The sequence below is a fragment of the Vidua macroura genome, chromosome 1 (genome assembly GCF_024509145.1).
Source record: "Vidua macroura isolate BioBank_ID:100142 chromosome 1, ASM2450914v1, whole genome shotgun sequence".
NCBI lineage: Eukaryota > Metazoa > Chordata > Aves > Passeriformes > Viduidae > Vidua > Vidua macroura.
In genome coordinates, this window is record NC_071571.1 from 40,440,430 (window position 1) to 40,454,548 (window position 14,119).

Here is a 14,119-nt window from a genome sequence, read left to right on the forward strand (position 1 = left end):
AGGAAAACCTCCCTAATGACAGATTTTATAGTCATAATGATCTGTGAATCACAACCCAGTGCACAACAATACATGGGTGTTCCTCCCTCAATCATTTATCACATTTTATGATTGCTGTGTCACATTGCTGGGCTCAAAGATTGAGAAGTATGAAACCCACTGAAGGTGGCCTTGTAGCCATATAATTAACATCTAATTAACTGTAGTGCCACTGAAAAATGATACTGTAGAAAGTGGCACCTTCTCCTTCCCTGTTTATCTTGAGAGTCATATTTGCACACTGTACTGTTGAATATGGTTTTATTGTGTTTTATTTGTGTTGAAACCAAAGAAGTGGCATAAAGGAGCTCTTCGCTCCTCATGCATCATCAAAAGACCTACTTCCTAAAACGTTGCACTCTTCTACCCTTTTTCTCTTGACTAAATGTAGTGGGCAATATGAAATGACAACCTGTTTGGAATTCCAAACTCTTGATTATTATTGTTGACATGTGGGAGGAGAATAATCCAGTTTGAGATTCCAGCCAGAGATCACCATGGTGGAATTTAGCATAACACATTTTGTTTTGTGTCAAAATAAGCACAAGGAGAAATCTGAAAAATAAAAATCCACTCTTGCTATGATGCAGAACTGCAGTGCTTTGGCCATAGAGTCATCTATTCCAAAAGACAACATCATCTCTGTATTTTGTCATCAAAAATCAGCCTTTCAAATAGATATCAATAAAATCTGGTAAAGTAAGCCTGGATCCAAATGACTGTTGTTTTGAAACTTGCAATAGGAGTAACAATTCAGTGTGTTTTTACAATTTTATGACACTCTGCCTTTCCTGATTTTGATTTAAAGTCCTGAAAGGTTTCTCTGAGTACTCTTTATGTGGGCATGACTGGCCAGGATTGGAGTTAGCAGCCTTACTGAAGTGATATCTGGACTTGAGTGAGCTTGAAACTCTTCCCTGTGACTTTCTGCATTTAAAGCTCCTGTGGGTAGAATTGACTCACTGTTCACAGGAGAATAGTGTGCTGGTGATGTTTTGTGTTTCATGCAAGCTGAAATGTGAGTGTACCTGTCCAACATTTGTACAAACTACATTCACTGACACTTTCCACTCGTGACAGTCACAGATAATCCCAGTTCAAGGGCCAGATCCTCAGTAGGTATAAATTGACTGTAGTCTACTGATGTTCAAAAAGCTGTTTTGCGATACATCTTTTTGCAGTCTGATCCTTCTCCAGTTCTCATAAATCCTTTCAGCTGATCAGGACTGAACTAAAGGCTCCTAAAGGAGCCTCACAGCTTTGGTGCTTAAGTGCTGCTGCTGTGGTGTGATGCTGCGGTGTGAGCAGTGATACTTGAATCATGAAGTTCAGAGTGTGTCTCTACCCCTTGTCTGCGTATGGGAAGTGCAAATCAAGTATCTCAGGGCTTCCTTTTAGCACTGTGGCAACATTTTTAATGTGCTCCGCTAAACTTAATCTGATACAAGATTAGAGGGCTTTGTCTTGCTGTCATGAGGTTCCTGTGTGAACAGATGCTCTTTAAGAAAAATGCTGATACTCATTTTGCTGATTTTTCTATCCTTTGCCTGAATGTCAGTGAGGAGAAAACAGATAGTTCTTCTGACTCTTTTTTTCAGAAAATTAAAAGAATTTTTCAAGGCAGAATCGAAAGAAAATGTAGGGAAACTTAAACATATGAAAAGACAAGAATTTGTACTGGCTGCTGTGGTGGTGCATTCCCTCTCACTGCTTTCCAGGCTGCAGTATGATCTGAGAAATGTTTAAATTTGACTTTTTGCTCATACCCTTGTCAGTGATTTTTTTAAAGCAATCTCAGATACTCTTGCTCATGACAGCAATGTGCAGATTTTAAGTAATACATTGCGAGTTATTTTCTTAACCTTTGCGGGTGGTTACTCAGTAGAAGTAGATAAAGGTCCAAAGCTCCTATCACTTCACCTGTCCCCACTCCCAAAAAGACCCTCAAACCCAAACCTTCTCCCCCAAAACCCCACTAAATCCAAACCCAACAGTCTGCTGCTATATGAACAAAAAGGACTTTTCTGCTCAGAAATGTCGTCCTATGTAGAGCCCTCTTCTAGCTTACATGACTGGGGCTTCACCAGGCATTAAAGTCTTAATGTAAACAGGTATTTACAAATGAGCAGAAGGTGCTGGCTCCTAGGCTTCCTGCATAGCCTAATATTAGCATCATTTGCTGCAAGATGTGAAGTGAAAACCTTAATTCCAATCCACAAACCATATTATTATTTTGTAGTACAATATTTTTGGAGAGCTGTGTAAGAGAAGTATTCACCAAAGCTGGCTTATGTCCAGCACACTGGTTCCCATAGGCTAGCTGCCAGTGCCTAAAATGAGCCCTTCTGAACCCATTTCCTCTGCTCTAGCCTGGGACAAGGCTGCTAGCAGTACAATTATCATTTCTAATGTCTCACATTTGGCAGGCTGAGGAATAATGTTCTAAACCCACAATATTTCCCTGTTAGAAGTACCAGAAATGCTGTAAACACATATGTTTATGTACATTATCATATCCCATTCCATTTTCAGGTTTAGTCCCATATGGAGGCCACCCTTCAAGTCATGTGTAAAGTTTTTCATTTAATTTCATTTTGTGAGGTGCGTTAAGGGAGCAAAACCCCTTTAATCAGAATGGTTTGATAAAGTATGGGGCTGTTTTGATGAATCCTGCCTGCTTTTCTGTCTTTCTGCTGTGTGTTTTTGTTGGTGTGCATTGCACACTAAACAGAAAACAGCAGATTGGAGTACCATTGATGCTTGAAGTGCAGAGTCCATTACACGTGATGTGAGACATTTCTGACAAATGTTCCGACACTATCAAACCTTTTATCAATTTGAGAGTAACCTTGTCACAGTAATCTGTCAAACTGTTCATATAACTAAAGGAAAACAAGTCATCATGGGCTGTACAGTAGCTGAGTAAATGAAAAAAAAATTGCTACTGGAAGATTTTTCTTTTTGTGTGGTTCTGCTCCTCAGTAGTTGTTTTAACATGTGTCCAGCAGAATTTCATCAAATTCGCTTTTGCAGCAGGGAGTTAGGTTGCACTGTATCTTTTGGGACTCTATACAATAACTCTTTCAAAAGTTACATCAAAAAAGGGTAAAAGTGTTAAAGCAAGCAAGAATCTGTTGTTCTTTAGTGTATGCATAATCTTCTGGATTTTCATAAACACTGAGTAAAGGAACTGCCAAAAATGGACCTTGGACTCTCTTAACCTTTTCTGAGATTCTTAAAAAAAAGAGGCTTTATACTTATCTGTGATTATATTGATCATCAGAACTTATTAGTCTAAAATTTAAATAATTACATACTTCATAATGTTAATAGTATGTATCACATAGTTATCATTTATTTCTCAGAGGTACACGCTCTCTGCTGGTGCAGTGGTATACACCATTGTATGTGTATCTATCATTGTATATATGTCCAGTAGAAATATGCTTTCCATCAAAAGGAAAGATAATCAGACTTAAAATATAACATTATAGACAGGAACATTTGCATGCTGTGTCATTTTACAAGCAAAATATAAATTATTATCTTTGAAATATTCATAATCTGCCAGTTTAATTTTCATGCACTGCCTTATATTTCACCCAGAAGAATTCTAAGATCTTCTTAAAAACATGCACAGATGAATTAGTGCCTTATTATTATACTAAACTCATCCTGTTCTTCCTAACTGCATCCTGGTGAAGATAAGTTGAAAGAAATCTCACGCACAGACTAAATATCTGAGCTTTATGATTTTAAAACATATTTAATTTAAAGAAGTCAGTCCGCTTCTCATGATTTTGTTATTTTTGTTTGTTCTTACATTTTTGCAACGAAGAAGACTTAGGCCCAAAAATTTTTAAAAGATAAAATAAACTTTGCAGAAGGGAAAGAAAATTTGGGAGAAGAGTTATGTTATATTTCTTCCTCCCCCCTGCCCCAACTAATTTTGAAAGTTTTGGCTTAAAGCTCCAGCATTTGACTAAAACCTGAGCCTTCTGCATTTCACAGTTAAGACATTGACATGTTTCAAAAAATAATCCCTGTTCATCTTGATTCAGTCAACTTGAGTTCTTTGTGTTCCAGGGTAAAATTAAAGGCCCTATTTAATTAATTAAAACAACAACAACAATAAAAATATCTAAACCTAAAGAGAGTAAGTCTGTATGCTGGTCCGCCTAACTCTTGAGGAAGATGGGACAGAATTCTCTGAGGTTTTCCAGGTATGGGAAATTCTTGCTGCATAATTATTTTCATAAGTATTGCTTTCTTTAAAAAACTTCTAGATTGATACTTTTGACCAGATTGTTCAGTGATTTGTGGTTGTTTTGGGTTAATGGAGTTGGGTTTTGGTTTTGTTTTTTTTTTTTAATTTCTCTTTTGTCTGAAGGTATCCCAACTGACTCCTTGACAATTCATTAAGTGTGAGATTTTTAGCCTCTCATTTAATTACGGAGGTCCTTGGTTTTGTGTTGTGGAACGTCTGAATAAATATTAAGGCTGTCACTGTTTAGGTTCTACTAAAGAGTTAGTCCCAAGGCTAATGTAACTGAGGTTATCAATTGAAAAGTCATACATTAATTTACTTAAATTCTAGACTATTTTTGAAATGAACTGTGTGTATTCCTTTTGCTCTCACAGAAAAAGGCTGAGTTCATTGAGGTTTCAGAGGAGTTCAAGGTGCCTTTCAGGATAGGTTGTCTTGTTAATAGCTGCAACAAGTACAACATTTCCATTAGACCAAGCCTTATAGCAAGTTCATAATGGTCATTCCTGCCACGTGTTAAGGCAGCAAGAGTTATACATTCCTGACTATGTTTATTTTCCTTTTAATTTGTTTAAATAACAAGACTATATTATATTATATTATATTATATTATATTATATTATATTATATTAATCATATATCATATCATATATCATATCATATATCATATCATATATAATATCTGATGGAATGAAGGTGTGGGGAAAGTAAATTCTCTTCCTTTCCTGTTAAATAAAAAGAATTGAAAATACTGTGAACTATAGATAAAATAAAGGTTAATCAAAGTACAATTGCCATAGTGTGCTCAGGACCAAAAAGACCAAAACAATCTCTGCAGTCAATCTGTTCCACAATGAAGTCAGAGAAAATTTGTACCCAGTGTAAACTGATGTTCTCATCCCAACCCTGATGAAAACAAAACCCAAACTATCTGAGACTTACAGACTTACAGAGCATTAGGCTGTGTCTGCTCCTCAATTTTTAAGAAGCAATCTTTGGAGTGGTAAAGGAATTTACTGCATTCTGTAACATTCTGTATGTTAAGGCAATGTGCACTCTGTCTTCAATATTAATTCAAACAGAACCACAACCTCCGTCTCTCCTGTAATTAATATCAGCTGACACCATTGCTCTGTGATATAGCAGAGACTGAGAGGGCATGAAGGTGAGAGCACTCATTCAGTGGGATTAGCTCATATAGGAACCATGTGGCATCACAGGGAATAGTTCCTGCTTAAAGTCTTGGTGGATATTTTGGTTCAGTGTATCCTGGTAATATGAGAACTGGGAATGGCTATGAAATCTACTGAAGAGATCAGTCTTCATGGGAGCTGAAGAAATGCCCACACTTGAGGGGAAAAAAAGGAAAAACACCTAAACTCCCCCTTTCCCCTCCCCTGGATTTCCTTTGTTATTCCAAGTAAAATCAGAAAAGCAAAGTCCTAAGAAAGGTGTGCTGCTGGACCAAGCACACTGCTGGACTAATGTGCTGATAGAAAGCAAGGAGGGGAACTACATGAGTATATTCCTCTCATTTGTTAATGTTTGTGTCTCCAGACCAGAGAAAAACACACTGATGCATTAGATTGGAGAAATCTACATTCTTCTCAAGTTCTTTATATCATGGACTTTTCCTAAAAGTTTATTGAGGGGGGCAGGATGGGGAAAGAAGGGTAATTTTTTAATGTGAAAATCCTTTTGATCAGGAGACAAATGGTGAATGCTAAGGATGCATAATGTAGGCATAAAAGCAGAGAAAACTGATGCTGTGGACGTGATTTGTTAATTTTTGCATTGAAGATGTCTTTATAGTGATGATGCTTATCAGTGCTGCGAGAAACATTGTGGGGTTACTCTCTAGGTCTGAAGTGATGCAAGGCAGTGACCTTGTATTTCCTTTGAACAGCATCTTTGTTTCCAAAATCAGTTTTGGAAGTCTGCAGTTTTGCAAAGTCATTTATATGAATATTATATTTTTGCAGTGTGTAAATATGGGCATGGATGTGTACAGGTTTTTTTCTCCTTTACCTGATATAGTTGAAAAATTATTTGTACATTCATTCCCATTGAAATAATCCCCAAACGTCTTGCATTGCTAGAAACAAACATTAAAGCTGCCTCAGTAGGCAATGAACCAATCCTCTTCTTACCTTGCCTCTTTCATCAGGGAAAACAAAACTTTAGGTCAGCAAATGCCCACAGCACTACAGAGAGCTCCATCCGGGATGTGAACGTTCCCATTTTCAGGAAGAAAGGCAGAAAAATAATCTGCGTAAAGTAATAAATGAGCACCTGCACTCTCTTCTGTTTTGAATGTGCCTGTCTTTTCACTGGAGTGTGACAGTGTCAGTGAGAGTTTCTCATCTCCTTTCAAGTTGGATGAACCTGATTTAATGGAAGATATGGGAGGAGGCTGCATTTTCAGACACTGCTGCTGAAAATATTTCTTATGATGAATTTTAATTAAAATCCTTGTGGAATAAAAAAGAAAGAAAAAGAAAAAAAAAACCACCCCCCAACTGAAAAGAGAACTCAGAAATACTGAGTTTTCTGTAGCAGTGTAAAGGGCATGACCATAACAGCCACTTGTTTGCTTACTGTGAGGAAGGGTGTTGAGATAGGAGGGCAGCACAGTTAGTGAGCTTCTTCTAACCTGTGCTGCGATATAGGTTTCCAGTCTTTCCTTGTCCTCTTTCTTTCTTCACTTTACCAGCATATTTTTTGTGCAGCCAGTCGGCTGTGGCATCACCATCCGTTCATGTCTCCATTTGAGTCTGGAAGTGCTCATTGCCAGAAACTGTCCAAAAGACAGACAGGCTCTCCACCATATAAGTCTGTGGGACATGTCTATTTTTGTAATGTGGATGTTCTTTGTGAAAAGGGCTTTTATAACCATGGATCTCTCGACAGTCTGAATTTTTCCGCCCCTTAAGGTGTCTTGTAAAACTCTGATGCTTGGTTTCTGTTTTCCAGTGAGGGGGCTGGCTGAAATGCTGTTGGTTTGATAAAGGTTACTTCATTTCTGTCCTTTAAGTCATAACGGTGTTTTGTTGGGTTGTTTTTTTTTTTTTTTTTAGCGGCATTGCAAGTTCTGGTTATCTTTATTTCTTCTGTTTTGAAGCTTTTCCATGTGTTTTAGATTTGTCTGCATTTTTGGTGTTTGTTCTCCTAAATTCCATGGTGTCAGGTTCAGTGTGTCTTTCTGATCTCATATCCTTTGAGAGCTGATGGCAGCAGTGGGAGAGCAGAGCCAGTTGCTGTCTTGCATGTGCAGAGAGTGGAGACAGAAGTTCTGTGACTGGCATGTGGTTTTTACTCCTTAGGAGCCACCAGCTTTTGAGAGGAGATGGAGACATGCTGTTCACGCTCTGACATTTGTGTAGCAGAAATGTTTCTTTAACCTTTTCCTTGAAGGTATGACGCAGATAATGTTCTGCTCTGTTTGAGAACTACATTGTCCTAAAGCTTTGCTGAAAGAAAACAATACCAACTATGCTTAACAACCCCCTCCCCAAACCAAGAATAACCTGAGCACTGCTTCCAGCTAATGGCAAAAGCCTTAGTGCATGCCTGCAATTTCTATGCAAGGGGAAGTGGCAGGCCAACTTTGGTGGCAAAGCTATTGAATATTATCAGCACGAAAACAAAAATGTCATTGTGTTCAGCCGCTAGACTTTCTCATACCATTCCAAACAAGCATTGACAAGAGCTCTGTGCTATGTAGCATGCAATGTCCTTCACTCCAAGTATTTGGTAACTTCCCAGAATTATTTGTGTGACAAGTGTTGCTACTAGATTTGTGTTAAAAACTGCAAAGGCTTTAATTTTTTAAAAAATATGTTCACTGGAGAAGGAATTTCTTAGAATTGTTGCAACTATGTCAGAGGTTTTTCTATTTGCCTCGTTATAAACAGAGACAGGAACAGCGGAATGTTTTCAGCCTAATTTTTAAAAGATGTTGAACTCACAGAGATCTAAAAAGGTTTTCTCTGTCTTGGGAATGTATTTTCTGTGTCCCCATCAGGACCTCTAGGGAATGTGGAGACCTCTAGGTTCTGGTTCTCTTGAAAGGTATCTAATTACAGCTCTGGGGGCAACCCTGAATAAAACAATAAAGGCAATAGCAATGTGAAATTATAGGACCTAGTCTGAAATAAGATTTCTGACAACAGACACCCAAGTCCATGGAAGCTTCACGGAAGCACAGCAGTCTGTTCAAATAGCAGTTATTGCAGGATCACAGGCATTTATTGTTTCAGTGTGATACAGGTAATAAGTGAAGCATTTATGGCTATTACTGCTTGGTGATCACATAAAAAAAAAGAAAACAGACGTGCTTTCCTTACTTCAGCTTCCCAAGTCAGCATTTCCATATTCTCCTGGGGTTATAATCCAATTATGAAACTTCAATTATTTTCTGTAATTCATTGATTCAAGAACATTAACTTCTTAGCTTTTTTTATAGTAGGAAACTAATAATTAAAAGGGATAAAATTATTCACAAAGTCATAGAATTTAAGATCCAGAAGAGACTAAGGGACAGTCTACCATAATTTTCTGGTTGGTTAAGATTTTTAAATTTCCCTTCTTTGTTCCTGGACTAAGCATAAAAATTTATTTTGATGTAAAGAATATGTTCCAGAAAAGCACCCACGCTGGAACTGAAGATATGAAAACAACAGCAAACCTACCACTGTTGCCAAGAGTTTGTTCCTGTTAACTTGGTCAGAATCTCTAACCCACTTGCAAATCAAGTGTCTGGTCTTAATTTTTCGCTGTTTGTTCTTGGTGCAATGAGATTAAGGATCTCTCTGAATTCTCTTGCTCTGTTCTTCTCCGAGACGCACTTCTGCAGTCACTTCTCAGATTTTTTTTCTTTAAGAATCCAAATAGGTGGAGCAGTTTAAGTATCTGATTGTAAGACAGTTTTCTCCAGCTTTTGGATAATTTCATCAAGGACTGCAGGCATCATTTAAATGTTTTAAAAACTAATTATTTCATGTTTATGGACATTTGTTATTATATTTAGTTTATGTATGTTTGTATGTGTCCTTAAATAGATGAAATATATTACTGGAACATCTGTGTTCCTAAGCAAGAGAAAAGATACTCAAAAGCTGCTGTAGTGTCTTCATAAGAGTGTCAGGAGGTGCCACATGTGCTCTGTGAGATCACAGAACACTGGTACTGGCATTATTTCAGAAGCAGAAGCTCATCTCTAAACCTCTGAGGTTTTGATTACCTTTAATTTTATGTCATGTGTCTGTCCATCATCAGCTGTGAGCAACAAAACCCCATAGAATGAGAAAATTGCGGCACCCTTGAAGCTTTACTTTTAAAAGTAAGAAATTTGGATCTAAGCCATACCTAACAATTTCTCTACTTACCTTTAATGTATTGGGTCTCCTCTGCTCTACTTAAATCAACACCAAATTTAGAATTGCCAATTAAATGGACTACGGCTAGGAAGTTTTTTTAATTATAATAATTTAATACAAATATTTCAATATAAAGTTTATTAAGTACCTTAGGAACAAATGAAGTGCATTATAAAAAATTAATTCCTATCACCTATTTGAACATACAGCCAGTTCACAGACCTGAAGGATTCATATAGGACAGTCTCTGGACTCAGAATAAAATGAAGTCAAGGCATGTGCTACTAGATGGAAAGGAAAAATTATGCCTATGGTGAAAAAAATGGAAAATGACCAAGTCCTTGGTGGGGTTTAAATGAAAGCAGGGCACTATACTCATGCTGTGATTTTGGTCATTGCCTAACATAAGAATTGGACTACAGACATAACTGTTTGCAGTTCTTATAGATGTGGGAGGCAGGTTGTAATGATACAACTGTTAAATGCTATCAGCACTTTCAGGACTTGTAGTTGTTCCATCTCTGTTTTCATGGAGTGGTAAGAAATAACTCTCTCTTTTATAATATGGGATTTGCAAGTGGTAATTCTTATTAGATTCCTGTGGTTGTTTGTTCATTCTTACTGGACTTAGATATAGAGAAACAAGAATTTCTCTCAATAACAAGAGCACATTTCTTGTCCCTCCTGTGTCCCTGCCATGCTGTTCCCATTGTCCATTGAGGACATGGGACTGCTGTTAGTTCAGTGCTAGCAGCTGAATCTCCCACTGCTTCTGGTCAAGTGCATAGGCACCATAGAGGATTTTTTTGGTGAGGAAGAAGTGGATTAGAGAGGCAGGAAATGTAACTACAGCTCATTGCAACTGCTTGGATGATTTTGTCTGTCAGTGTGTAGTGAGCAACTATGTGTAAACTCCTCATTCTCCCTCATTCTTTTTTCCATTGCTCCTCATCTCTCCCTCTCTTCTCTAATGCAATCCTCTAAAGAGGGATGTGTCTGCGGAGTAGTCAGGCTCATAGTTGCTTAGTAGGTGCTGGTTAGCAGTGCAAGGTTATTGATGAGAAACTCATGTTGAATCTCCCTTTGGAGGCTGCCATGGAGTTTTTACAATCCACGTACATATGGCATTTTAATCTCTTCGCAAAGACTTGGGAAAGGGATTTTTAAAGCACTGTGCCACTAGTTAGTAGCTGTCACCAGTGTGTGAGGTGTGCTCTCAGTGGACAGTTTAGCAGCCCTCTGTTGCACCTGGAGCCAAAAGGTCGCCAAGTAAATACATCTCCGTCTTTTCAAGCTGCCAAGTCACGGCAGCATCGTGTAGGACTAGGGATGTTGAGCTTGTGAGAGATATCTCTGCATCTCAGCAGACTTACAGGCCCGGGGACCTTTTCTGGCTGAGGGATATGCTGTGGCAGGCTGCCTGGTGGGGACATCAAGGCAAACTGGATGTGCTGAGGGCTCTTGGGATTCAGGCTATGTGCCAGCAGTAAAGTGCTTGTCCCCTCCTAACGAGGTAGCCCTCCAGTCCTGCTATCAGGAGTGTGGCAGCTGCTCTGCTTAATAGTATTTAGTAACAGTATGAGCAGTAAAGTGTGCTCTCCTGTTACACAGAAATCCACTAATGCTGGCATCAGGAGTGGCAGGTAATTCAATCACACCCACAGAAATGATATTAACATAGCATTGAAGGGCTGCATAGACCAGCAAAAGACAGGAAATTATGGAGTTCAGGCTTGAAACCTTAACTCGCCCATATTGTGTCAAGGTATTTGGAAATTTCCACAGAGTGTGTGATTTTATGGGACCTACAGTGGGGTGGATTGTCCTGTTTGTATGCAGAGGATTTCCTTGGTTAGTATCAGCCAGCATTATTGAGAGTTGCATAAAGAAATCACGGCACAATATACAAAGTGGACATAGCTGGACAATGTGAGATTTAAATATTAACGTCTTAGTTTGGACAGTTCCCCACCCCAGCTTTTCTGAGGTGCTGCATCAAGGCATTCACTATGTTGACATTTTTCAGATCAAGTTGCAGTTCAGTAGCTAAGGCTCTCTTTCAGTTTCAGAACTAATTTTGAGAGTCGGGTTTTTTTCTGATCAGTCACTAAAAAGGTTTTCTTTTGTTAAAAATTTGCCTTTTGATTTAAAGACACTGTTCCTGTTTATTTAATGTAAATTCACTGGAACCAAGCTGAATACTAAGCAGAACCCACAAAAGCCAGCTCTATATCCATCTTTAAGCTTTACGAGTAATTTTCCTTGTTTTTGTTCCTGCTGAAACTAGTAATGTAGCTTGTGACTTCAAGTCCTCCATTGTACCTCCCTGTAGCAGCAGGGACAAAAGGAAGTTCTTGCAAGAACCCCATGGGTCAAGGAGGAGATAGGGAGTCAGTTTAGAGTCCATCCACAAGATGTTTATAGAGAAGGCTTAAGCAGTTTTGTGAGTACAGTCATTTTGTGTTACCCATTGGCATCAGAGACGCCAGGAGTTAAGGGGAGAATTGTCACTCCAAGGATGGGACATTGCTGCAGTCAGATGTGAGATGGCAGATCTCCCAGGAATGGTGAAGCCAGCAGGTACACTACTTGCAAAGGAGCTGAAATGGCAAGTAGTGCAGCACCCAGGTATTTTCTCACATCTTCAGGGAGGCTGTGGAATCTGTGCTGAAATGCATTCTGCCCTTGGATAGCCTGATGCCAGTCCCCAAGTAAAACCTCTATGAGTCCAAGTAACATCTGATTAGGGTTTGTTCCCATGTGGGGGAAGAAGGAAACTATCTCCCCTGGGAGAGAGGAAAATGCATAGTGGTTGTTACCTGGGAGAGATTAAAAAAAATTCCATCTAATGCAGTGTAAGTAAAGAGTGACAGAAACCAGCAAGAATCATTTTATTCTTGTAATAGCTCATTTGGGGATTTTGTATGGTGTTTTCTGGGGATGATGAACTCTTGGTATGGTTGAGCTCTGAGGCTGTTACCATTTTCCCCCGTGTGCTTTCTGTGCTAAGGAGCAGGGGAGGAGTGCCACCGTGCCTGTCTGTCTCTGTGGTGAACAGGATGGTCATTAATGACCATGCATAGAACAGTAGGATGTCTGTATCCTAGGGGAAATCAATTTTCTGCAGAGAGACAGGCTTGTAAAGAGTAGAAAATTTCCACTGAAGGGGAGGAGGGGAAAGGGAGACGAAATTGGCAGAGCAGGGATTAAAAAATATAAAGGCTTCAAAAGTAAGGGAAGACTCAAAAGGCTTTCTGTTCAAGGTGGCCTTTTTTTTTCCCTGTCAAAATTGAGCAGATCTCGAACATACTAATCTTAGAGGTGGGTGAGAAATCAGCCTTTGGGAGAAGGTTGGGGATGGGGGGGACATGGGAAGGTTGGCGAGAACCCTGACTGGGGTTTAAACAAATGATGATTCTTTTTTTCTTTTTTGAAGTGCTTTCTTTTAGATGGGGAAAAGCATGCAGAACTGAGTCAGTAGTGTGCATTTCACATTCACAGCATGCAGTTCCTGAAGGAGCCTCTATTGAAGATGCTTCTGGGTTTTAGAGCCATGCAGTGAAACCTGGGACCAGGTCAAAGCCAGCTGAGGTAGCTCTGTGTTCTCCTGCAAAACTGGCATGGCTGTGGTGTGGACAGGTCCTTTTATTCATCATCATGGGCAGGTGCAATTTGGAATTCAGACGAAGGCCTGAATTTTTCTGCCATTCTCCACTCTTATGCTTTTGTGTCTTTTCTCTGAATCAGTTTCACTGTGACACTGTCTCTCTCAACTTTGGGTGGCCTCGAGGCTATGAAATTCTCCTGCCCTCTCCCACCACTCTAATAGTTTGCTTCACTCTCACTTCTGTGAATTTCCTTCTAATCCAACCTTGCTGTTCCCTTTGCAGAGCTGGAGAAAGTTTTTCAGACTCTGATATGAGACTAACATGACAGCATCCTAGGGAAAAAAAAGCTATTTCACAAGGGAGATAAAGGAACTAAACTGCAACTGGGGTTAAATATCATCGTTCAGATAATAGCATTAATAAGAATGTATTTTCTTAGGCATTTTAAAGTATGTTTGTGTATCTTAAAAATGTAAGCAGACATAAACCTTTGCATCACAAACAAGAGGATGATTCTTTTCTGACTCTGCTCAATATTAAAGGCTAAACCAGAGATAAGATAACATACCATAAACATGGAAGCTTGAACAAAGAAACTGTTGTCCTGAGAATGTGGGAATCACAAAGAAATTGAAGTCTGAACATAGGAAATTGTCTTACAAAATGGAATGCTGCATGTAGAGTAACATTTAATGGCTCTCAGAAATTGCAAAACAGGGCAAATCCACAGGTTTTTCTCTTGATCTCTGTGGTCTCTGGAACAAGCCCAAATAAAGCGGAGGGCAAAGGCATATGGGAAAGGAATAGCTAGAGTAGACCTTTGCTTT

General features: G+C 39.0%; 1 protein-coding gene across 2 annotated transcripts in view; it reads left to right on the top strand.

The window, feature by feature from the left end:
• RBMS3 (RNA binding motif single stranded interacting protein 3) overlaps window positions 1-14,119 on the top strand; it is a 699,061-nt gene that overhangs the window by 356,886 nt on the left and 328,056 nt on the right. The gene's annotated exons all lie outside the window — the stretch shown is intronic.